Consider the following 24089-nt stretch of genomic DNA (forward strand, 5'->3'; position numbering starts at 1 on the left):
TTTTGCATTTCTTTCGCTTTCATATTTTGACTAACATGGAAATTCCACTTGAAGTGAATAATGTTATTACAGTGATTCTACCCTCAGATTGAGTCATCGGCTTTACATAAGCCCATGGCATTTATTGTGCTTTCTATTTGAACTGTGTTTATTGAATTTTTTAAAATAATTGGAAAGAGTGGATCGGGAACTGTGTTTTCTATTTATGCCAAGATGTAGCAGCAGAGTATGAAATAACATTATAGACAATCAGTGAAAAAAATATTATTTGCTTGTGAATCTTGTATATTAAAAGGAAACAAAACAATTAAGATCACCACCATTCCCATAATGATTTTCTGACGTAAAATTCCGTAAGACCTGAAATCAGGCTGCCCTGGGACTGTGTGATCCACTTGCTTTACCTTTACAGGCACATTCTATTTTTTCCTTCTATTGCTGTGCTACCATTTGATGGTCTATTTCACTCTGCACTTCTTTTATATTAATAAATAGAAGGGAAGTCCAGGGTTTGATCTCCAAAACAGATACGGATATAAACAATAAGGTTTACTTATAAGGTTTACTTATACATCCAAAAATAAAAAATACACATGTCTAAAATAGGACGTCCTGGAAAGTGTAGTTATGACCTACACGTTTCTAACCGGTATAAGTACACGGTTCTTAAACAGCACATTTACACCGGTTTGAAACGCGTAGGCCAGTACTACTCTTTCCAGGACGTCCTATTTTTAACGTGTGTATTTTTCATTCTTTGATGGACAAGTAAACCTTATTATTTCTATTCTTATCCATTTTGTAGATCAAGTGCTGGACTTCCCTTACATTTTTTCGACTGTGCTCATTTATCATTAACTGGCATTAACTGTCCATACACACCACATGGATCTACTTTACTTATAGATGGTAGCTGATCATTCTTCCTTTTTTGCTAATGAATTCTGTTCTATACAGTGCACTTACTTCCATGCAATTCACCCTGTTTTCTTACCCTTTGCCCTCCATCTTGATTCCTAGCTCTCATCCTAGTCATCCTCTCATCCTACATTTTATTCCGCTATAGTCTCCTAGAAATCCCATGTTGCATCAGTGCAGTGTTACATGCCAATCCAGAGCCTGTAACATCCATACGGAATGTGGTGACATTATGATTATCCTTCTCTCTATTTTCTCTTAAATAAGGTAAAATCTTATAAGTTTAAACTCAGGGATTCTGAACCGTGATATCCGACATAACTGTGTGGCAGATACTGTGCAGTCATCATCATTATCTATGAGCTTCTGTGACTCCTCTTCGTTGTGAAGAACTTCAGTGGTACAGCCCATGCAATGTCATCGTACAGAAAGTTCTAATGGGATGATGCCCCTCCTTTAGAGAACATAAAGCCATGTAATGATCATGGGGTCACCATGTGATCAGTTTTTTTTTCATTTTAGGATTGTGAGTTTGTGTCTTTATGTATGGGGGCTACTACTAAGGGGGCCAAAATAGAATGGGGGCTACTACTAAGGGGACCATAATAGAGTGTGGGCTACTACTAAGGGGGACATAATAGAGTGCGGACTACTACTACTAACTGGGCCATAATATAGCGGAGACTACTACTAAGGTGCCCATTATAGAGCAGGGGCTACTACTAAGGAGGCCACAATATAGTGAGGGCTACTACTAAGGGGGGCATAATAGAGTGGGGACTACTTCTAAGGGGGCCCATCATAGAGTGGTGGCTACTAAAAAGGGAGACATAATAGAGTGGGAGCTACAACTAAGGGAGGCATAATAGAGTGGGGGATACTACTAAGGGGGCCATAATGGAGTGGGGGCTACTACTAAGGAGGCCATAATAGAGTGGGTGCTACTACTAAGGGGGCCATCATACAGTGGTGGCTACTACAAATGGGGACATAGAGTGGGAGCTACTACTAAGGGAGCCTTAATAGTGTGATGGCTACTATTAAAGGGGCCATAAGAGAGTTGAGGCTACTGCTAAGGGGGCCATAATGGAGTGGGGGCAATTACTAAGCAGGCCATAATAGAGTGGGGTCTAATACTAAGAGGGCCATAATAGAGTGGGAGCTACTACTAAATTGGCATTAATAGAGTGAGGGCTACTACTAAGGGTGCCTTAATTGAGTGGGGCTACTACTAAGGGGGGCATAATAGAGTGGGGGCTACTACTAAATGGACCAAAATACAGTGGAGGCTACTACTAAGTGGCCATAATAGAGAGGGGGCTACTATTAAGCAGGCCATAATAGAGTGGGGTCTAATACTAAGAGGGCTATAATAATGTGGGAGCTACTACTAAAGTGGCCTTAATAGAGTTAGGGCTACTACTAAGCAGGCCATAATAGAGTGGGGACTAGTACTAAGAGGGCCTTAATTGAGTGGGGGCTACTACTAAGGGGACCAAAATACAGTGAAGGCTACTACTAAGTGACCATAATAGAGTGGGGGCTACTATTAAGCAGGCCATAATAGAGTGCAGGCTACTACTAAGGGGGCCATAATAGAGTGGGGACTAATACTAAGGAGGCCATAATAGAGTGGAGGCTTCTACTAAGGGGGTCTATCATAGAGTGGTGGCTACTACAAGGGGGGACATAATAGAGTTGGAGCTACTACTAAGGGGGTCATAATAGAGTGAGTGCTACTACTAAGGGGATCATAATAAGATGGGAGCGACTACTAAGGAGGCCATAATAGAGTAGGGTCTTCTACTAAGGAGGCCCATCATAGAGTGGTGGCTACTACAAAGTAGGAGATAATACAGTGGGAGCTACTACTAAGGGGGACAATAAGAGACTAAAGAGGCCATAATAGGGTGGGGGCTACTACTAAAGGGGCCATTATAGAGTTGAAGCTACTGTTAAGAGGGCCATAATGGAGTGGCGGCTATGACTAAGGGAACCAAAATAGAGTGGAGGCTACTACTAGGTGGCCATAATAGAGTGGTGCCACTACTAAGAGGTTGTTAATAGAGTGGGGGCCACTACAAAAGGGACCATGATAGAGTGGGGGCTACTACTATGGTGGCTTTAATAGAGTGGGGCTACTACTAAGCTGGTGATAATAAAGTGGGGGCTAATACTAAGAGGGCTATGATAGAGTGGGAGCTACTGCTAAGGTGGCATTAATAGAGTAAGTGCTACTACTACTAAGCAGGCCATAAATAGAGTGTGGACTACTACTAAGGGGGCCTTAACTGAGTGGGGGCTACTACTAGAGGGCCATAATAGAATGGGGGGCTGCTACCAAGAGGGCCATAAAAGAGTGGGGGCTACTACTAAGGGGACCATAATAAAGTGGGAGCTACTACTAAGTGGGGCATCATAGAGTGGGGAATACTGTAAAGGGGCCCATCATAGTGTGGGGGCTACTACAAAGGGGGCCATAAAAGAGTGGGGGCTACTACTAAAGGGGACATAATCGAGTGGGAGCTACTACTAAGGAGGACATAATAGAGTGGGGGCTACTACTAAGGGGACCATAATAAAGTGGGAGCTACTACTAAGGGGGTCATAATAGAGTGGGGGATACTACTAAGGGGGCTATGATAGAGTGGGGGCTACTACTAAGGGGGTCATAATAGAGTGGGGGCTACTGATAAGGGGACCCATCATAGAGTGGCGGCTACTAAGGCTACTACTAAGGGGGCCTTATTAGAGTGGGGGATACTACTAAGGAGGCCATATTAGTGTTGGGGCTACTACTAAGAGGGTCCTAATAGAGTGGGGGCTATTAAGGGGCCATAATAGAGTGGGGGCTAGTACTAAGGAGCTTAATAGAGTGGAGGCCACTACAAAAGGCACCATGATAGAGTGAGGGCTACTACTAAGGGGCCATAATAGCGTGGGGGCTACTAAAGGGGCTATCATAATAATGTGGGGGCTACTAATGGGCTGTTTTATAACATAGAGGCTACTAAGTGAGCCTTCACACATAGTGGGGGTTATCAAGTGGGCCAGCACACATAGTGTGAGTTACTAAGGGGGCCATGATACAGTGTGTGATATACTAAGGGGACCATCATATAGCATGGGGATTAGTAAAGGGTCCAGGATACAGTTTTGGGGTTATGGAATAGTCGTCCTACAGAGTTATGGCTACAAAGTGAGCCAAGATACAGTGTAGGGGCTACTAAGAGGACATTGTACAGTATGGGAGCCATAAAAGAGTGTGGGGGCTTCTAAGGGGCCATTATACAGTGTGGAGGCTTCTATGGGGCCATCATACAGTGTAGAGGCATCATATAGTTTTCTGGGCATTATACGGTCTATAGTGAAGCTGTAGGGACATCACACTGTACAGATCGGAGGAATTGTGACACCATACTGTATATAAGGGAGTTGTAAGCATAAAGAGAAGGATCAGATGGGTTTTTCTGCCCTGCCGTGAAAGAATGGAGGATGTCAATCCAGTAGTAAGTTGTTAATTTTCTACTCATTTCAAAGCTTACAGCTTCTTCTTTAGGACAGCCACCACCACATGGTTGTCCTGATGAAAAATTTTGAATTTAATACAGAGCAACCAAGTACATAGTTCCACCATGGCTATAAATTGAAGTGAGAACTGCAAAATCCGTAAACCGTAAATGTTTATTGATATCTTATCATAAAAACAATTAAAATCAGCAAAGGTGCAAGATAAATTGGAGCCATATCTAATGATAGGTTGCTAGCGACTGGGTTTCTATACCACAGTCCTTAATAAAGGTACAATACCAGGTACACGTCATCAAACTTATAGATCTAGCAAACATTTTTGCTGTTGAAGTGACTTCGTGTGTCAGGACTAATGTACTAGTAGTGCTGCTGACTGGGATATTCGCATTCCAGATTGCTGGGTTGGTAGATAATAGCCCCCCACATTGCAAGAAGTGATTCCATGCAAAAAATAACACTACTGTTAGCGATACATTTTGGACAAGTATTGCATTAAGCGTGTGACTGTCAACCACAACATTAACTTAGTCCACAAAAAACAATGCCAGTTAAATAACTTAGTCAGTCTTGCTGCGGGATGCAAAAAGGAACTTTCTCTTTTAAAATACCTACAAAAAAATATGACATGTACAGTGAAGGAAATATTTATTTGATCCCTTGCTGATTTTGTAAGTTTGCCCAGTGACAAAGTCATGAGCTAACGATAATTTTAAGGGTAGGTTAATTTTAACATTGAGAGATAAGAATATCAAAAATAAAATCCAGAAGATCACATTGTATACATTATATACATTTATTTGCATTTTGCAGTGAGAAATAAGTATTCGATCCCCTACCAACCATTAAACGTTCTGGCTCCTAGAGAGCAGTTAGACGCTCCTAATTAACTTGTTACCTACGTTAAAGACAGCTGTCTTACATAGTCACCTTTATAATCAAAGACACTGCAGGAAAGAAAAGCACAATAGGGTCTTATCCGATGGAGATTTCAAGATATAAGATGAGCTTCACCTGATGTTTCCAATAATTATAGCATGAAAAAACTCCTCAGAGTTTACCAGATGGCGCAGATCCACTGGTCAAACTTGTGACCGATTCAGGATATTCAAATTAAGGTTTTTTGTGGATATCATCCGCGCTGCTGTAGAAATGAATGTCCAGGCGTATTGGAGATAAAGATCATGGTTTATTCTCAATGCATTTCAAAGTCACTCCTGAGGAAGAAGTCCTAGTGACTTTGAAACACCTTGAGAATAAATCATCATCTTTACCTCCAATATGCCTGGACATTGATTTCTACAGCAGCGCAGATGATATTCACCAAAACCTTAATTTGAATATAGTCACCTTTATAAAAGACTCCTGTCCACAGACTCAATGAATCAGTCAGACTCTAACCTCAACAACATGGGCAAGACCAAATAGCTTTCTAAGGATGTCAGGGGCAAGATCATAGACCTGCACAAAGCTGGAATGGGCTACAAAACCATAAGTAAGATGCTGGGTGAGAAGGAGACAACTGTTGGTGCAATAGTAAGAAAATGGAAGAAATACAAAATGACTGTCAATCGACATCAATCTGGGGCACCATGCAAAATCTGACCTCGTGGGTTATCCTTGATCATGAGATAGGTAAGAGATCAGCCTAAAACTACATTGGGGAACTTGTTAATGATCTCAAGGCATCTAGGACCACAGTCAGCAAGAAAAGCATTGCTAACTCATTACACCATAAAGGTTTAAAATCCTGCAGAAGCACATTAAGGTCATAGAGTGGCCTGACCAGTCTCCAGACCTTAATCCCATAGAAAACTTATGGAAGGAGTTGAAGCCCCGAGTTGCCAAGCGACAGCCTCAAAATCTTAATGATTTAGAGATGATCTGCAAGGAGGAGTGGACCAAAATTCACCTGACACGTGCGCAAACCTCATCATCAACTACAAAAATCATCTGACTGCTGTACTTGCCAACAAGGGTTTTGCCACCAAGTATTAAGTCTTTATACCAACAGAACATCAGTTATAAGTAACAACCAAACGTACTAATGGCGACTCTAATCACAAACATATAACTAAGGAGAACTATGAGTCCAAAAAATTGCCAAAAAGTAATCTTAAATAGATTTTATTGAGAAAAATATACACAAAATAATAGGGACATGTACCATATATGTAAGATCGTGTGACAAATCCGTGAGTACATCAAATAAACCAGAGATCACGGACCAGGACACTGCTGGGTGTACCAAACATAAGTATCAATGCAAAAGTGTGCGACTAATATACTGTCATCAAGTATATGCAACTGTAGATAGGCTGTGGCAATTCAACTACAAAATATAACTTGCATGCTCAATGCCGGTAATGTTACCATATGCCTGTCAACAGATAAAGTGCAAATATACGTGCAGGATAAAGTTCAATTACCCATTTTAGTGCGGCAGGTCCTGTCCCGGTCTTGGTAAGCTACCCCAATGCGCGTTTCGCGTCTGGTGAATCCCGCTTCCTCAGGGGGAAGCGGGATTTTATCTGTTGACAGGCATGTGGTAACATTACCGGCATTGAGCATGCAAGTTATATTTTGTAGTTGAATTGCCACAGCCTATCTACAGTTGGATATACTTGATGACAGTATATTGGTCGCACACTTTTGCATTGATACTTATGTTTGGTACACCAAGCAGTGTCCTGGTCCGTGATCTCTGGTTTATTTGATGTACTCACGGATTTGTCACACGATCTTACATATATGGTACATGTCCTTATTGTTTTGTGTATATTTTTCTCAATAAAATCTATTTAAGATTACTTTTTGGCAATTTTTTGGACTCATAGTTCTCCTTAGTTATAAGTATTAAGTCTTGTTTGCCAGAGGGATCAAATATTTATTTCTCACTGCAAACTGCAAATGAATTTATATAATTTATAAAATGTGATGTTCTGGATTTTATTTTGATATTCGATCTCTTAATGTTAAAATTAACCTACCCTTAAAATTATAGACTATTCATGTCTTTGTCAGTGGGCAAACTTACAAAATCATCAAGGGATCATATAATTATTTCCTTCACTGTACTGCATTGCAAAAAGCAATTTCTTGTCAGTGATGTCTAATCATGGCGTCAATCTGAGAATGGGGAAGTTTTTATTCACTCTGGCAATTGCCTTTAAATTGCAGTATCTGTGTCTTCTAGTTAAATGAAGCAATGTGGCAGCACAAGACTGAGCACAATTCAGATTGAACATACAATTGATTAATGGTAGTGAAATATAACACTGGGCGTTAGCAGGACGGTGATTTTACCTGTATGTAAATCGTTGTCCTTTGAATCTAAACAAAGTCACGTCCCAAGCTCAGCTTCCTGGTGGTAAAATCACCGTCCTAGTGTTATATTTCACTACCATTAATCACTTAAGTGTTTAATCTGAATTGAGCTCAGTGTTGTGCTGCCACATTGCTTCATTTAACTAGAAGACACAGATACTGCAATTTAAAGGCAATTGCCCGAGTGAGTAAAAACGTCCCCGTTCTCAGATTGACGCTATGATTAGACATCACTCACAAGGAATTGCTTTTGCAACGCAGTACATGTCGTATTTTTCATAAGTATTTTAAAAGGGACAGTTCCTTTCTCATCTCGCAGCAGGACGGGATAAGAACATTATTTTTTGTGGACTAATGCTTTGGTTGACCGTCACACGCTTAATGCGGAACTTGTCCTAAATGTATCGCTAACAGTAGTGTCATTTTTGCATGGAATCACTTCTTGCAATGTGTAGAATTGAGAGTCCTCAGTGGTTGATACCTTTTAATGGCTAAATGAAAAGATGGTAACAAATTGCAAGCTTTTGAGACTACACAGGCCTCTTCATCAGGCAAAGACTAAAAGAAATTCTGAAGAATCACATATTTATGCACAACATAGCACAGAAAAAAAAACATGGATGAGACATGGATGGTTTTTTTCATCCTCACCCACAATTACTTTGAATTTGATAAGAAGATCTATCTACAGGAGACTGGCACAGCAATGGGAAGTAAAATGGCCCCACAGTATGCAAATCTTTTCATGGCCAAGCTTGAAAGCGACTTTTTGTCCTCATGTCCCATCAGGCTTCTGGCGTACTACCGCTACAATGATGACATTTTAATCATCTGGACGGAGTCTGAGCCACAGCTAAAGACGTTCCATGAACAGTTTAATCAAATTCATCCTACCATCAACTTAACACTCAACTACTCCTGTACTGAAATTAACTTTTTGGACACCATCATTAAGCTGCAGAACAATAAAATAGAGACATCCCTATATCAGAAGCCAATCGACTGTCCAACATACCTTAAATGGGACAGTTTCCATCCAAAACACATAAAAACTCTATTGTCTACAGCCAAGCCATCTGATACAATCGTATATGTTCCAAACCAATGGATAGGGATGAACACCTTGGTCGCCTCAGAAAGACCTTTTTGAATCAGGGCTACCATCCAAGAACAATTGAAAACCAGATCACAAGAGCTACCACAATATCAAGGAATCACCTGCTACATTACAAAGCTAAAAAGAAAATAACCGGGTACCTCTAGTAGTTACCTACAATCCAAATTTGGAGGTGCTAAGTGGAGCTGCACAGAAATGACAACCTTTACTACAAAAAGATGCCCAGTTACAATCCATTTTTCCAGACCCCCAACTACTGTGTTTTAGGCAGCCCCCAAATCTAAGAAGCATCATTGTCAGAAGCTTCCTGTCCTCTCCAACAGCTGCAGGTACCTTTCCTTGCAATCAGAAAAAATGTAAAACCTGTCCATTTATAATGACCACAGACAAGATAAAGATCCCCAACTCACATCAGGACTACAAGATACCAGGTCCTTTCAGCTGTGACACTTCTAATGTTGTGTACCTAATTATATGTACTAAATGTCCAACTGGGGGTCTGTATGTGGGGGAGACAGGGCAAAAGCTTAGAAAAAGAATGAATTCTCACCGCCACACAATAAGAGAAAAAAAGAATGGATCTACCTGTGGCAATACATTTTTGTCTCCCAAATCATAACATTATGGCCATGAAATTACTTGTGTTAAAAGGTAGTTTCAAATCTAAGAGAGACAGAACAGTCTGGGAATACAAACTGATGATGACCTTTGACAGTCTTAGTTCAGGAATGAATGTGTCGCATGGATTTATGTCTTTTTACATCAACTAAGGAACTTGCCCCTCAGACTATGAGGGGTCATCACAACAGAACCAGACCCCAATCAGAGGACAATAAAACATTCCTTATCTAAGAACTGGTCCAATATTTATGGACAAAACTGTTTATCACTCATGGTAATTCTGCTTCATGTCACCTGTCTTATCCGTGTTTTTTTTTCTGTGCTATGTTGTGCATAAATATGTGATTCTTCAGAATTTCTTTTAGTCTTTGCCTGATGAAGAGACCTGTGTAGTCTCGAAAGCTTGCAATTTGTTACCACCTTTTCAGTTAGCCATTAAAAGGTATCAACCACTGAGGACTCTCAATTCTAAATATTTTTCTATCTACTGTCTAACAGGGTACCAAGATATATATCTTTCTTGCAATGTGGTGGGTCATTATCTACTCACCCTGCAATCTGGAAGGCGAATAACCCAATCAGGAGCACTTCTAGCACATTAGTCCTGACACTTTAAGTCACTTTAACAGCAAAAACAATGATTGCTAGAGCTATAAGTTTGATGACGTGTACCTGGTATTATACTTTTATTACGGACTGTTGTATAGAAACCTGTTGGCTAGCAACCCATCATTAGAAATGGCTCCAATTTATCTTGCACCTTTTCTGATTTTAATTGTTTTGATGATAAGATATCAATAAAAATTTACATTTTAAGGGTTTTGCAGTTCTCACTTCAATTCATGGCCAAGGTGGAACCATGTATCGTTTTTCTGTGTTAAATTCAATTAGTTATGGAGTGTTACCCATTGTCTGAGCTTTGTTACTAATAGGACATTGAGATATGAAATACTGATGAAGAAGCTGTAAGCTTTGAAACACGTTGACAAATAAACCAATTACTACTGGATTGGCATCCTCCATTCTTTTACAGCAGCGCAGAACAACCCATCTGCGCCTTCTTTTTATGCATTAATCTCCTTGTGAGTCTGCAGCAGCTTTAAGCGCTATAAGTGGTTGTGTGCACACAACCCAATCAGGTGAGGACATTTTGTGCATTTCTGTTTATATTGCAACCCAGATAAGACCCAATTTGTGCTTTGTCGTCTTCCAGTTTTTTCTTTCTCTTGTAAGGGAGTTGTGACATATTGTGTATAGGGAGCTGTACAGAGGAAGTCTCAGTGTACACTATTAATGCTAAGTGGGCACTTATTGTTATAGGGCTAATTAGGGCATTGTGACTGTCAAAGCAACACACAGGCAACATTATTACTTTGTAAGGTGCAAAATGTGGGCACTGTTTTCTAGGGCACTTGCATAGGGCACTAATATATTCTAGAAACAAGGGTGTAGTCAGCTCACCACTTCGTAGATTGGTTACTGCCAGCTGATATCCAGCACGGTTCCAATTGAGCAAACATACGACGAAGCAGGAGGGAAGAATCTAGCGATATCCGTAGCGGCTAAAAATTTATTTTAATCCATTTCAAATAAAACATGGAATAGGCACATATTGTTGGGTATGAAACACATGGCAGGACTGATCAACGCGTTTCGACAGAAAAGTCTTTGTCAAGATCTGAAATTGCATCAGCTTGGAATTTGATTTTCCACTTTGATTTTGAGTATCATTCCAAATCCAGAAATCCATGGGATACTAATTTTGATTTACACTAGTTTTATTGATCTCAATGCATTCCACTATGTAATGAATAAAGATTTGTAACTGGTATATTTCATTCAGTGATATCTAGGATATTGTATTTTAGTGTTCCTTTTATTTTTTGAGCAGTGTATATACACACAAGAACATTTACACACAAGCACATATATTATATATACACAGAGGCAGATATAATATACAGTATATACACACAGGAATATACACACAGGCACATACACATACACAGGCAGAAACACAGAGAGGAACAGAGTAGAAATTGTGACAAGAACACATTATATAATATACACAAAGGCACCCATATTATGTACACATGCACATTGTGCAGTAGAAGCAGCACAGGTTGAATGTAGAAATAATAGATTCAACTAGTATAATTACCTGTTTCCTCATAAGTTGCAGTAGACCCCTTGGAGTTTATGTCCTCTTCTGGGGTGTCCTTGGACTGGATGTGGAGCTGGAGGACCTCCATTTTCCTGCTGTCCCCTCAGATCTGCTGTCCCCACCCTCCTATCTTTCAGGCCTGCTCTCATAATTGGCTGCAGATGCTGCAGTCTCCATCCTCTCCTGAGCAGGAAGCCCCAGCCATCTTCTCTCCTGCAAACTCACTCAACTGGGGGAGCTGCAGAGTTTATTGTACAGCTGCAGGGGAGACATGTTGTCGGGCCCATTGGGATCCTCAGGAAGTTCCAGTGAGCAATTCAGATCCTCAGACATATACAATATTTTATACAAAGCCCATGGTTCTTTTCTAGTTGAGAGGGCCCCCTTCCAGGCCCCGATGCAGCTGCATTGGTTGCATCGGCTATATGTCCGCTCCAGACTACCACGATTACGTGCTTCAAATACCACTGTCAGAGATTTACAAAGGCATTTAATGGGTTAATAGCAACCAGTGGAACGCAGTCCAGTCACTGCTGTTAGAGGTAGATGTTGACAGCTCCTGGACCCGCTCCTTACACCATCCCTCTACATGTCGCATACATGTAAGGCATATGACAGGAAGAATCTAAGGGGTATTCTCATCTTAGACATTTAGTTTATATAGAAAGGATATGCCAAAAATATCTTATGTGGTTTTCATTCCTGGAACTTGCACCTATCTCTGTCCTGACTCCCTTCTAATATCAGTGGAGAAATTATGTAGCATTATGCTACTGAGTTCCATGGTTGTAAATATTCCTCCTCGCTGATAACACAATTGTGCCCCTTCTCACTTCTCCATTGTGCCCTTTGCAATTCTTCTATAAGCCACAGTTCTACATTGATAGCAATCTTTTTAAATCTCTCACCTCTCCCAGGACTGGTAAAGGTACCGTCACACTAGACGATATCGCTAGCGATCCGTGACGTTGCAGCGTCCTCGCTAGCGATATCGTCCAGTGTGACAGGCAGCAGCGATCAGGCCCCTGCTGTGCTGTCGCTGGTCGGGGAAGAAAGTCCAGAACTTTATTTGGTCGCTGGACTCCCCGCAGACATCGCTGGATCGGCGTGTGTGACACCGATTCAGCGATGTCTTCACTGGTAACCAGGGTAAACATCGGGTAACTAAGCGCAGGGCCGCGCTTAGTAACCCGATGTTTACCCTGGTTACCATCCTAAACGTAAAAAAAAACAAACACTACATACTTACCTACCGCTGTCTGTCCTCCAGCGCTGTGCTCTGCACTCCTCCTGTACTGGCTGTGAGCGTCGGTCAGCCGGAAAGCAGAGCGGTGACGTCACCGCTCTGCTTTCCGGCCGCTGTGCTCACACAGCCAGTACAGGAGGAGTGCAGAGCACAGCGCTGGAGGACAGACAGCGGTAGGTAAGTATGTAGTGTTTGTTTTTTTTTACTTTTAGGATGGTAACCAGGGTAAACATCGGGTTACTAAGCGCGGCCCTGCGCTTAGTTACCCGATGTTTACCCTGGTTACCAGCATCGTTGGTCGCTGGAGAGCTGTCTGTGTGACAGCTCTCCAGCGACCAAACAGCGACGCTGCAGCGATCCGGATCGTTGTCGGTATCGCTGCAGCGTCGCTAAGTGTGACGGTACCTTAAGAGATTTTGGTGGTGGAAGGAGAGTGTAGGCTACAGCATGACAGCACTGCAGTCTCTTATCTTCTGTAGTTTCTACAGTCATCTGTAATCTGAGGGACCTATGGTCATGATCTGATTATGGTCTAAGGGTACCGTTACACTAAAACGACGCTGCAGCGATACGACAACGATGTCGATCGCTGCAGCGCCGCTGTTTAGTCGCTGGAGAGCTGTCACACAGACAGCTCTCCAGCGACCAACGATCCCGAAGTCCCCGGTAACAAGGGTAAACATCGGGTTACTAAGCACAGGGCCGCGCTTAGTAACCCGATGTTTACCCTGGTTACCAGCGTAAACGTAAAAAAACCCAAACACTACATACTTACATTCCTGTCGCGTCCCTCGGCGCTCTGCTTCTCTGCACTGACAGTGAGCGCCGGACAGCCGGAAAGCACAGCGGTGACGTCACCGCTGTACTTTACGGCTGGCCGGCGCTCACCAGTCAGTGCGGGAAGTTGAAGGCGAGGGATATGACCAGGCACCGGGAATGTAAGTATGTAGTGGTTTTTTTTTTACATTTACACTGGTAACCAGGGTAAATATCGGGTTACTAAGCGCGGTCCTGCCAGTGATGACATCGCTGAATCGGCGTCACACACGCCGATTCAGCTATGTCAGCGGGAGATCCAGCGACAAAATAAAGTTTCAAACGATCTGCTACGATGTACGATTCTCAGCGGGGTCCCTGATCGCAGTAGCGTGTCAGACACAGCGAGATTGTAAGGATATCGCTGGAACGTCACGGATCGTGCCGTCCTAGCGACCAAAGTGCCACTGTGTGACGGTACCCTTAGGTTCTTCTTCCCTTCTAGCTTTGAGAACTTTACAAATAATGCAGGAATTGTATTATCAATGAAGTTTGTGGTTACATAGGCCGGCCACCCGCTGATTGAGTGTCCCACTGAGAGTCTGCCCAGGTTGCTACATTACCAGACTAGCCCTGATGCAGGGTGATGGCTTTGCTAATGTAGGTGATTTTTTTTAGATGTTGGGCTACTGTATATATTGGATTAGAGCCAAGTAATGTCAATAAAAATTGTCAAATCTAAGAAGTTTTTATCTTGTAATTTGTAATTGAATAATAAACAATAATTAAATGTAATTGGTTACAGATCCAAATCATAACAAAACTTTTGAAAAAAAACCCCTACATCTCTATTCCAGAATATCAAGTTATTATCAATGTACCTTCCAAAAAATAGGGATTTGTAAAAAAAAAGATTATTGAACAGAAAATAATGTTTTTACGATCATAAATGTAATTTGCATAATTAGTTCTTTGCTTATTATTTTAGGTGAAAAATTGCAGATTAAATACTTAAAAAATTTCACATACCGTATATACTCGAGTATAAGCCGACCCGAGTATAAGCCGACCCCCCTAATTTTGCCACAAAAAACTGGGAAAACTTATTGACTCGAGTATAAGCCTAGGGTGGAAATGCAGCATTTACCGGTGAATTTCAAAAATAAAAATAGATCATTCTTGCCCCATAGCTGTGCCATATAGTGCTCTGCACCGTTCAGATTTCCCCATAGCTGTGCCATATAGTGCTCTGCACCGTTCATTATTGCCCCATAGCTGTGCCATATAGTGCTCTGCACCGTTCAGATTTCCCCATAGCTGTGCCATATAGTGCTCTGCACCGTTCATTATTGCCCCATAGCTGTGCCATATAGTGCTCTGCACCGTTCATACTGCCCCATAGCTGTGCCATATAGTGCACTGCACCGTTCATTATTGCCCCATAGCTCTGCCACATAGTGCTCTGCACCGTTCATATTTCCCCATAGCTCTGCCATATAGTGCTCTGCACCGTTCATATTTCCCCATAGCTCTGCCCCATATAGTGCTCTGCACCGTTCATATTTCCCCATAGAGCTCCACATATATCTGTGCCCCATATAGTGCTCTGCACCTTTCATATTGTCCCATAGCTGTGCCCCCTTACAGTGCCCTGCACTGTTCATATTGTCCCATATCTGTGCCCCATATAGTGCTCTGCACTGTTCATATTGTCCCATAGCTGTGCCCCATATAGTGCTCTGCACTGTTCATATTGTCCCATAGCTGTGCCCCATATAGTGCTCTGCACCGTTCATATTTCCCCATAGATGCTCCACATATATCTGTGCCATTGCTGCTGCTGCTGCAATAAAAAAAACCAAAACACATACTCACCTTTCTTCTTGCAGCTCCCAGCGTCCGGTCCCGGCGTCTCTCTGCTCTGACTGATCAGGCAGAGGGCGCCGCGCACACTATATGCGTCATCGCGCCCTCTGACCTGAACAGTCAGAGCAAGAGGACGCGAAGACAGAGCGGCGCCGGGAAGATGGAGCAGCGCCCGGTGGCTGGAACGCGGACAGGTGAATATTACATACCTACCTAGTCCCGGCGTCCGGCTCCCTCTGCCTGTCACAGCTGGTCTTCGGTGCCGCAGCCTCTTCCTCTATCAGCGGTCACCGGCACCGCTGATTAGAGAAATGAATAGGCGGCTCCACCCCTATGGGAGGTGGAGCCGCTTATTCATTTCTCTAATGAGCGGTCCCATGTGACCGCTGAAGAGGGGAAGAGCTGCAGCACAGAACACCGTGGGACAGGTGGGGAGCACCAGGATCGCTGCAAGCAGGTAAGTATGCCTCAGCGCCCTCTCCCCCTCACCCGCCGACCCTGCCACCCACCTTGACTCGAGTATAAGCCGAGAGGGGCACTTTCAGCCCAAAAATTTGGGCTGAAAATCTCGGCTTATACTCGAGTATATACGGTACTTTTCAAGTTGTTATATATGAGCATTAAAAGTAGCAAATTATAATTATAGATTATATTAATCAAACTCTATATACAGTGCATTGAAAAAGTATACATACCCTGTGAACTTTTCCACATTTTTTCACATTACACCCACAAATCTAAATACATTTTATTGGAATTTTATGTGATATACAAAGAGAAAGTAGCAAGTTTTTGTGAAATATAAAGGATATGATACATGCTCGATCATCTCTAATCATCACACTGCTGCTATTAGATAGGTTGGTGCTAGAGGACAACGGTTCAAAGTCCATTCTGCTGCAAAAAACAGCAAGGGGAGGCATGGTTCAGACTTTCCAACATGCTCCTCATGATTCTGGATTTTCGACATGAAGAAACAGATCGTCGATCTCACAGGTGAAAGGAGTGTCAGCAGAGTGAAGCCATTAGGTAAAGCAACTATACAATGCAATGTGTAGTCCCATTTATTATGGGTGGAGAAGGGCCACCTTAAATCTACATTATATCATTACAAAAAATACCAGTGGAGTGTAAATATCCATAAATCTGGAACCACTCATATGACAAATATATGAAAAAAGGAGGACATAGAGTATACCAAACATATAAACTTTATTATAATCAATGACAAATTGACATGTATAAAAATGGATATCTTAAGTCAAGTACTAGTGAACAATACCCAGGTGTATAAAATTAGACCTATAGCTCCCACTCTAAACCAGAACACTGGGCCTTTGTTTCCTACTAATAGCCTTCACTACATGTGGGTGTAATCAAATATAAATGGACGACATAGAGACATAGTTCCCATAATTGAAACCTCCCACTGCTCATATAAATCTGGCTAAAAGAAACAAATATCTTAAACGTGTAACATAAATATATTAGGTAAGTAATTACCCATGTCCTGGGAAGATGAGAGCCTCGGTCACCCCAACGCGCGTTTCGCGTGCTATTAATAGCCTCGCTTCCTCAGGGGGCGTGGCTTAATCCCGATCTTAGTGCCGTCTAAATACTATGCCGTTCCGGTCACCTGACCGTACGGCATCCAATCAGTGCTAAGTTAAAGTGCGCATGCGTGCTAGTAGCGTACCTTTGTAATGGTAACGCCACTTAAGTGTAATTATAAGATCTTCCGATGTGTGCATGCTGTGTTGATCTACTGGCGCCGGTGAGTACCATATGTCCCACACAGATCCCGACCCCGCCGGAAAGTCCCCGCCCACCCCGGTCACGTGAGTGGGCTGGCGCCTAGCCCACACTACGTTCCCAGAGCGGGCACACAGGACATCGCAGGACACACAGCATCCATCCGCACACTCTAACTGTGCGTTAAGATAATATGCGGTGATGAAAATAAAGTGTCTAGTGCTTATTAATTACAGTGCCAATCAAATAGATATACCTCTCAGATAGATATACATCTTATATTTGATAATATCACTATGGTGCTCGTGAATACATGCCTTGAACAATCAATCCATACATATTAAAATAGTACTACATTGAAACAAATACAAATGGATATATAAGACTATACAAATTATGTCCTTTTGGCGCAAGTCATCTTTCAGGAACATATTCACCATTTAGTTCTTTTTATAAAGCACATTGTCCAATTGGGAATCACGCATATTTTCAGCTATGTCCAAATTATTTAGATCACTCTTTCTTTAGGACGGAGTCCATCTTCCTCTTTTTTCTTTCTCAAGATGATGATAATGAGGAAGTTGATTTTCTTATCTTTATCACATCTGCAGTGAGTCAATCCTGAACTAATAAACACAATGGCAAAGACACAATTAAAAAAAAAATTAAACTAAGAACAGAAATTAAAATAACTAAAATCTGGATGGAGTATAATAAAGTGGAACGAGCTCTAAAATGGAATTAGTAAACTATAGTTGATATCATAAATAGGAAGAGAAGCCATGCGATTCATTTAGCCCATTAGGTGCCAGTGTCCCCAAGGTGGTAATCCACCTACACTCTCTTTGTGCCAGTAGGCGTTGGATGTCACCTCCCCTAATTCCACTCTGAATATGTTCAATTCCTCTAACTAAGAGAAGACCAGGGTTACATCTATGGTGCTCTTTAAAATGGCGTGGGATAGTTTTCAATTTTGAGATGTCCTCCTCTCTCTCTGCCGCCATGATGTCCCTAGCATGTTCTCTCGTGCGGGTGCCTAGTCTTCTTGACGTTAGGCCGATGTAAATTTTGGGGCAATTGCACATTGCATAGTATATAACCTGAGTCGTATTACATGTAATATGTTGTTTTATGGGAAATGTTTTTCCTCCCACTGATTTAAACTCTGACGTACGACTTATGTTTTTACATAAAAAACCTCCTCGCCAGAGATGGACTACACCTCAACAAACCTGGGAAACACACATTTGCCAGAAGACTCGCTACACTCATCAGGAGGGCGTTAACCTAGAAGAAGAGGGGACGGGAAGAAAAACATTAGACTTGAACAAAGAAGACCCAGGAAAACATACTCAGATGGGAGGTAAGAACATTTCTAAAGCAATCCACAGCGAGGAGATTGGAACAAAACAAAATCCTCTAAACTGCATGCTCGCAAACGCCAGAAGCCTGACAAACAAGATGGAAGAACTAGAAGCAGAAATATCTACAGGTAACTTTGACATAGTGGGAATAACCGAGACATGGTTAGATGAAAGCTATGACTGGGCAGTTAACTTACAGGGTTACAGTCTGTTTAGAAAGGATCGTAAAAATCGGAGAGGAGGAGGGGTTTGTCTCTATGTAAAGTCTTGTCTAAAGTCCACTTTAAGGGAGGATATTAGCGAAGGAAATGAGGATGTCGAGTCCATATGGGTCGAAATTCATGGAGGGAAAAATGGTAACAAAATTCTCATTGGGGTCTGTTACAAACCCCCAAATATAACAGAAACCATGGAAAGTCTACTTCTAAAGCAGATAGATGAAGCTGCAACCCATAATGAGGTCCTGGTTATGGGGGACTTTAACTACCCGGATATTAACTGGGAAAGTGAAACCTGTGAAACCCATAAAGGCAACAGGTTTCTGCTAATAACCAAGAAAAATTATCTTTCACAATTGGTGCAGAATCCAACCAGAGGAGCAGCACTTTTAGACCTAATACTACCTAATAGACCTGACAGAATAACAAATCTGCAGGTGGTTGGGCATCTAGGAAATAGCGACCACAATATTGTACAGTTTCACCTGTCTTTCACTAGGGGGACTTGTCAGGGAGTCACAAAAACACTGAACTTTAGGAAGGCAAAGTTTGACCAGCTTAGAGATGCCCTTAATCTGGTAGACTGGGACAATATCCTCAGAAATAAGAATACAGATAATAAATGGGAAATGTTTAAGAACATCCTAAATAGGCAGTGTAAGCGGTTTATACCTTGTGGGAATAAAAGGACTAGAAATAGGAAAAACCCAATGTGGCTAAACAAAGAAGTAAGACAGGCAATTAACAGTAAAAAGAAAGCATTTGCACTACTAAAGCAGGATGGCACCATTGAAGCTTTAAAAAACTATAGGGAGAAAAATACTTTATCTAAAAAACTAATTAAAGCTGCCAAAAAGGAAACAGAGAAGCACATTGCTAAGGAGAGTAAAACTAATCCCAAACTGTTCTTCAACTATATCAATAGTAAAAGAATAAAAACTGAAAATGTAGGCCCCTTAAAAAATAGTGAGGAAAGAATGGTTGTAGATGACGAGGAAAAAGCTAACATATTAAACACCTTCTTCTCCACGGTATTCACGGTGGAAAATGAAATGCTAGGTGAAATCCCAAGAAACAATGAAAACCCTATATTAAGGGTCACCAATCTAACTCAAGAAGAGGTGCGAAATCGGCTAAATAAGATTAAAATAGATAAATCTCCGGGTCCGGATGGCATACACCCACGAGTACTAAGAGAACTAAGTAATGTAATAGATAAACCATTATTTCTTATTTTTAGGGACTCTATAGCGACAGGATCTGTTCCGCAGGACTGGCGCATAGCAAATGTGGTGCCAATATTCAAAAAGGGCTCTAAAAGTGAACCTGGAAATTATAGGCCAGTAAGTCTAACCTCTATTGTTGGTAAAATATTTGAAGGGTTTCTGAGGGATGTTATTCTGGATTATCTCAATGAGAATAACTGTTTAACTCCATATCAGCATGGGTTTATGAGAAATCGCTCCTGTCAAACCAATCTAATCAGTTTTTATGAAGAGGTAAGCTATAGGCTGGACCACGGTGAGTCATTGGACGTGGTATATCTCGATTTTTCCAAAGCGTTTGATACCGTGCCGCACAAGAGGTTGGTACACAAAATGAGAATGCTTGGTCTGGGGGAAAATGTGTGTAAATGGGTTAGTAACTGGCTTAGTGATAGAAAGCAGAGGGTGGTTATAAATGGTATAGTCTCTAACTGGGTCGCTGTGACCAGTGGGGTACCGCAGGGGTCAGTATTGGGACCTGTTCTCTTCAGCATATTCATTAATGATCTGGTAGAAGGTTTACACAGTAAAATATCGATATTTGCAGATGATACAAAACTATGTAAAGCAGTTAATACAAGAGAAGATAGTATTCTGCTACAGATGGATCTGGATAAGTTGGAAACTTGGGCTGAAAGGTGGCAGATGAGGTTTAACAATGATAAATGTAAGGTTATACACATGGGAAGAAGGAATCAATATCACCATTACACACTGAACGGGAAACCACTGGGTAAATCTGACAGGGAGAAGGACTTGGGGATCCTAGTTAATGATAAACTTACCTGGAGCAGCCAGTGCCAGGCAGCAGCTGCCAAGGCAAACAGGATCATGGGGTGCATTAAAAGAGGTCTGGATACACATGATGAGAGCATTATACTGCCTCTGTACAAATCTCTAGTTAGACCACACATGGAGTACTGTGTCCAGTTTTGGGCACCGGTGCTCATGAAGGATATAATGGAACTAGAGAGAGTACAAAGGAGGGCAACAAAATTAATAAAGGGGATGGGAGAACTACAATACCCAGATAGATTAGCGAAATTAGGATTATTTAGTCTAGAAAAAAGACGACTGAGGGGCGATCTAATAACCATGTATAAGTATATAAGGGGACAATACAAATATCTCGCTGAGGATCTGTTTATACCAAGGAAGGTGACGGGCACAAGGGGGCATTCTTTGCGTCTGGAGGAGAGAAGGTTTTTCCACCAACATAGAAGAGGATTCTTTACTGTTAGGGCAGTGAGAATCTGGAATTGCTTGCCTGAGGAGGTGGTGATGGCGAACTCAGTCGAGGGGTTCAAGAGAGGCCTGGATGTCTTCCTGGAGCAGAACAATATTGTATCATACAATTATTAGGTTCTGTAGAAGGACGTAGATCTGGGGATTTATTATGATGGAATATAGGCTGAACTGGATGGACAAATGTCTTTTTTCGGCCTTACTAACTATGTTACTATGTTACATGAGATACAGTTTCCACATGGGAAGCATCCCATAAGTCGACCTCTTGAACCAAATTGATTTTTTGGAGGGGAGGGGACATAATGGCTAGATACCAAGATATCTTTTAGGTTCCTGCTTCTTCTTGATGTCATCATGGGATGCTCTGTCAGGAGCTTAGAGAGTACTGGATCAGTCATCAGTACATTCCAGTGTTTTTGGAGACAATTCCTCATAGTGGTCCATTCTCCATTATATGTGGATATAAACCAAACCACATCATCCTGTTTAGGCTTCTCCCTAATCTGGGGATATAACAAGGCCTCTCGTTTCTGGAATTTAGCCCTCTGGTACCCTTTCTTGATGCATCTATTGCTGTAACCCCTTGCTTTAAACCTCTCTCGAAGATCCCTGGCCTGCATTTCAAACTTGGACTCAGAGGAACAGATCCTCCTCACCCTGAGGTGCTGCCCAACCTGGATGGCTCTGATAGTACTATAGGGATGGCTTGAATCTGCATGTAATAGAGAGTTTACAGAGGTGGACTTCCTGTATACATCCGTTTGTAGATGTCGGTGCTCATCCACCTCAATTTTCACATCTAGAAAGTCCACCGCTGCCCTACTCATTTGATATGTCAATTTGATGTTAAATCTGTTACAATTCAAATCCTGCATGAACTTATGCAGCTCATGTTCCGACCCCTGCCAGATTATAAACAGGTCATCGATATAACGCAACCAGCTCTGCACATGGTCCGCGGCCCGGGCGCCCCCCCCACCAAAAACCTCCCTCTCCCAGAATCCCAGGAAGAGATTGGCGAAAGAGGGCGCACAGGCCGCGCCCATGGCAGTGCCGCGTTGCTGCAGATAAAAGACATCCCTAAAAACAAAAAAGTTTTTAGTGAGTATGAAAGTAAGTAATTCCAAAATGAAATCACACATCTGGCCATCCCGGCTGTCAGACCCCAGGAAGAAGCGGACCGCCTCCAGTCCGTCTTCATGCCGTATACACGTGTATAACGACTCAATGTCGGCAGTGACAAGAATCATGTCCTCTTCCAATTGAATCCCATTGATCCTACTCAGCACATCCGATGTGTCCCGAGCGTAGGAGGGAAGGGTCTCGACCAGTGGTTTGAGATAAAAGTCCACAAATTTGCAAATAGGGTCACTCAGACCTCCCATGCCCGAGACAATCGGACGGCCGGGGGGATCAATGGGATTCTTGTGTATCTTAGGGACAAAGTATAGGGTAGGTACTTTTGGAAACCTAGTCAACAAGCCATCAAAAATCTTTTTCGGGATAAGCCCCTTATCCAGGGCCTCCTCAAGGATACCCTCCAATTCATGGGAGAACTCATTCAATGGGTTATGGTCTAGCTTGCGGTACGTTTCTTTGTCTCTAAGATGTCTCAGTGCCTCTTTTTCATAAAGTGTTTTGGGCCATAAAACAACGTTTCCCCCCTTGTCCGCCGGTTTGATTACTATGTCATCATAATCCTTCAATTGTTGTAATGCCATTCTATGTTTTGCCGTCAAGTTGTCATGTTGACGCCTAGTAGTTATTTGCTCAAAATCCTGTTTCACCAATCTGGTAAATATCTCTACTGCCGGACATAGGGACAAGGGGGGAAACTTTGTTGATTTTGGGTAACATTCTTGAGGAAACCTACCAGTGGGACCCGATGTTTGTTCCTCAAGGAGATCCTCCAGCGCCTGTTGTGCCTCCCTCTCTATTTGGTCCTCACTGCATATAGACCCATCCTTAGCAAACAATTTTTTAAAAATCAATTTTCTTGAGAAGAGATAGAGGTCTTTGGTAGCTGTGAACAGATCAAAGTTGTTAGTAGGAGAAAAAGTTAACCCCTTTTGAAGCACATTTATTTGATCATCATTAAGAGTATGATGTGATAGATTAATTAGCTCTAATCCCTTCTTATCTTTTCTAATTTGTTGATTTTTCTGGATGGTATTGGATCTATAGCTTTTTTTCTCATTGTTGAGACCAGAATTTCGCAGGTCATAGTATTTGGGTCCAGATTTACTTGATCCCTCACTTGAGGTCATAGATACGTTTGAGGCCGATCTGGCACGGGAGGATCCCCTAAACCGGAGTGTCTTTCTATTCCATTTATAGACCATGTTGGATTGCTTGTCGCCAATGTCACGTTGAAATTTTTTGGCCTTGTTCTCACATATGTTTTTTTCCCATTTTGCAAAATCTTGCTCTAATTCATTATTGAATGTTGTCAGCATCTCACTGGAGATATCCTGTTTAAGTCTAATCTGAATGTCCTCAATCTCCTTGTCCATTGTGTCAATGGCTGTCTGGTTAAGTTGTACCAATAGATCCATAAAGCCCCTTGAGCACACATTAGCCACCTCTTCCCATTTACTTCGAAATGTATCATCTTCAACATCAAAAGAGGGGAATACCTGGACTCTAAGTCCTCGTGGTATTAATCCCCTTTCTAGATATTTATTTAAAAAAGCTCGATT

Source organism: Ranitomeya imitator, chromosome 3 (assembly GCF_032444005.1).
Source record: "Ranitomeya imitator isolate aRanImi1 chromosome 3, aRanImi1.pri, whole genome shotgun sequence".
NCBI lineage: Eukaryota > Metazoa > Chordata > Amphibia > Anura > Dendrobatidae > Ranitomeya > Ranitomeya imitator.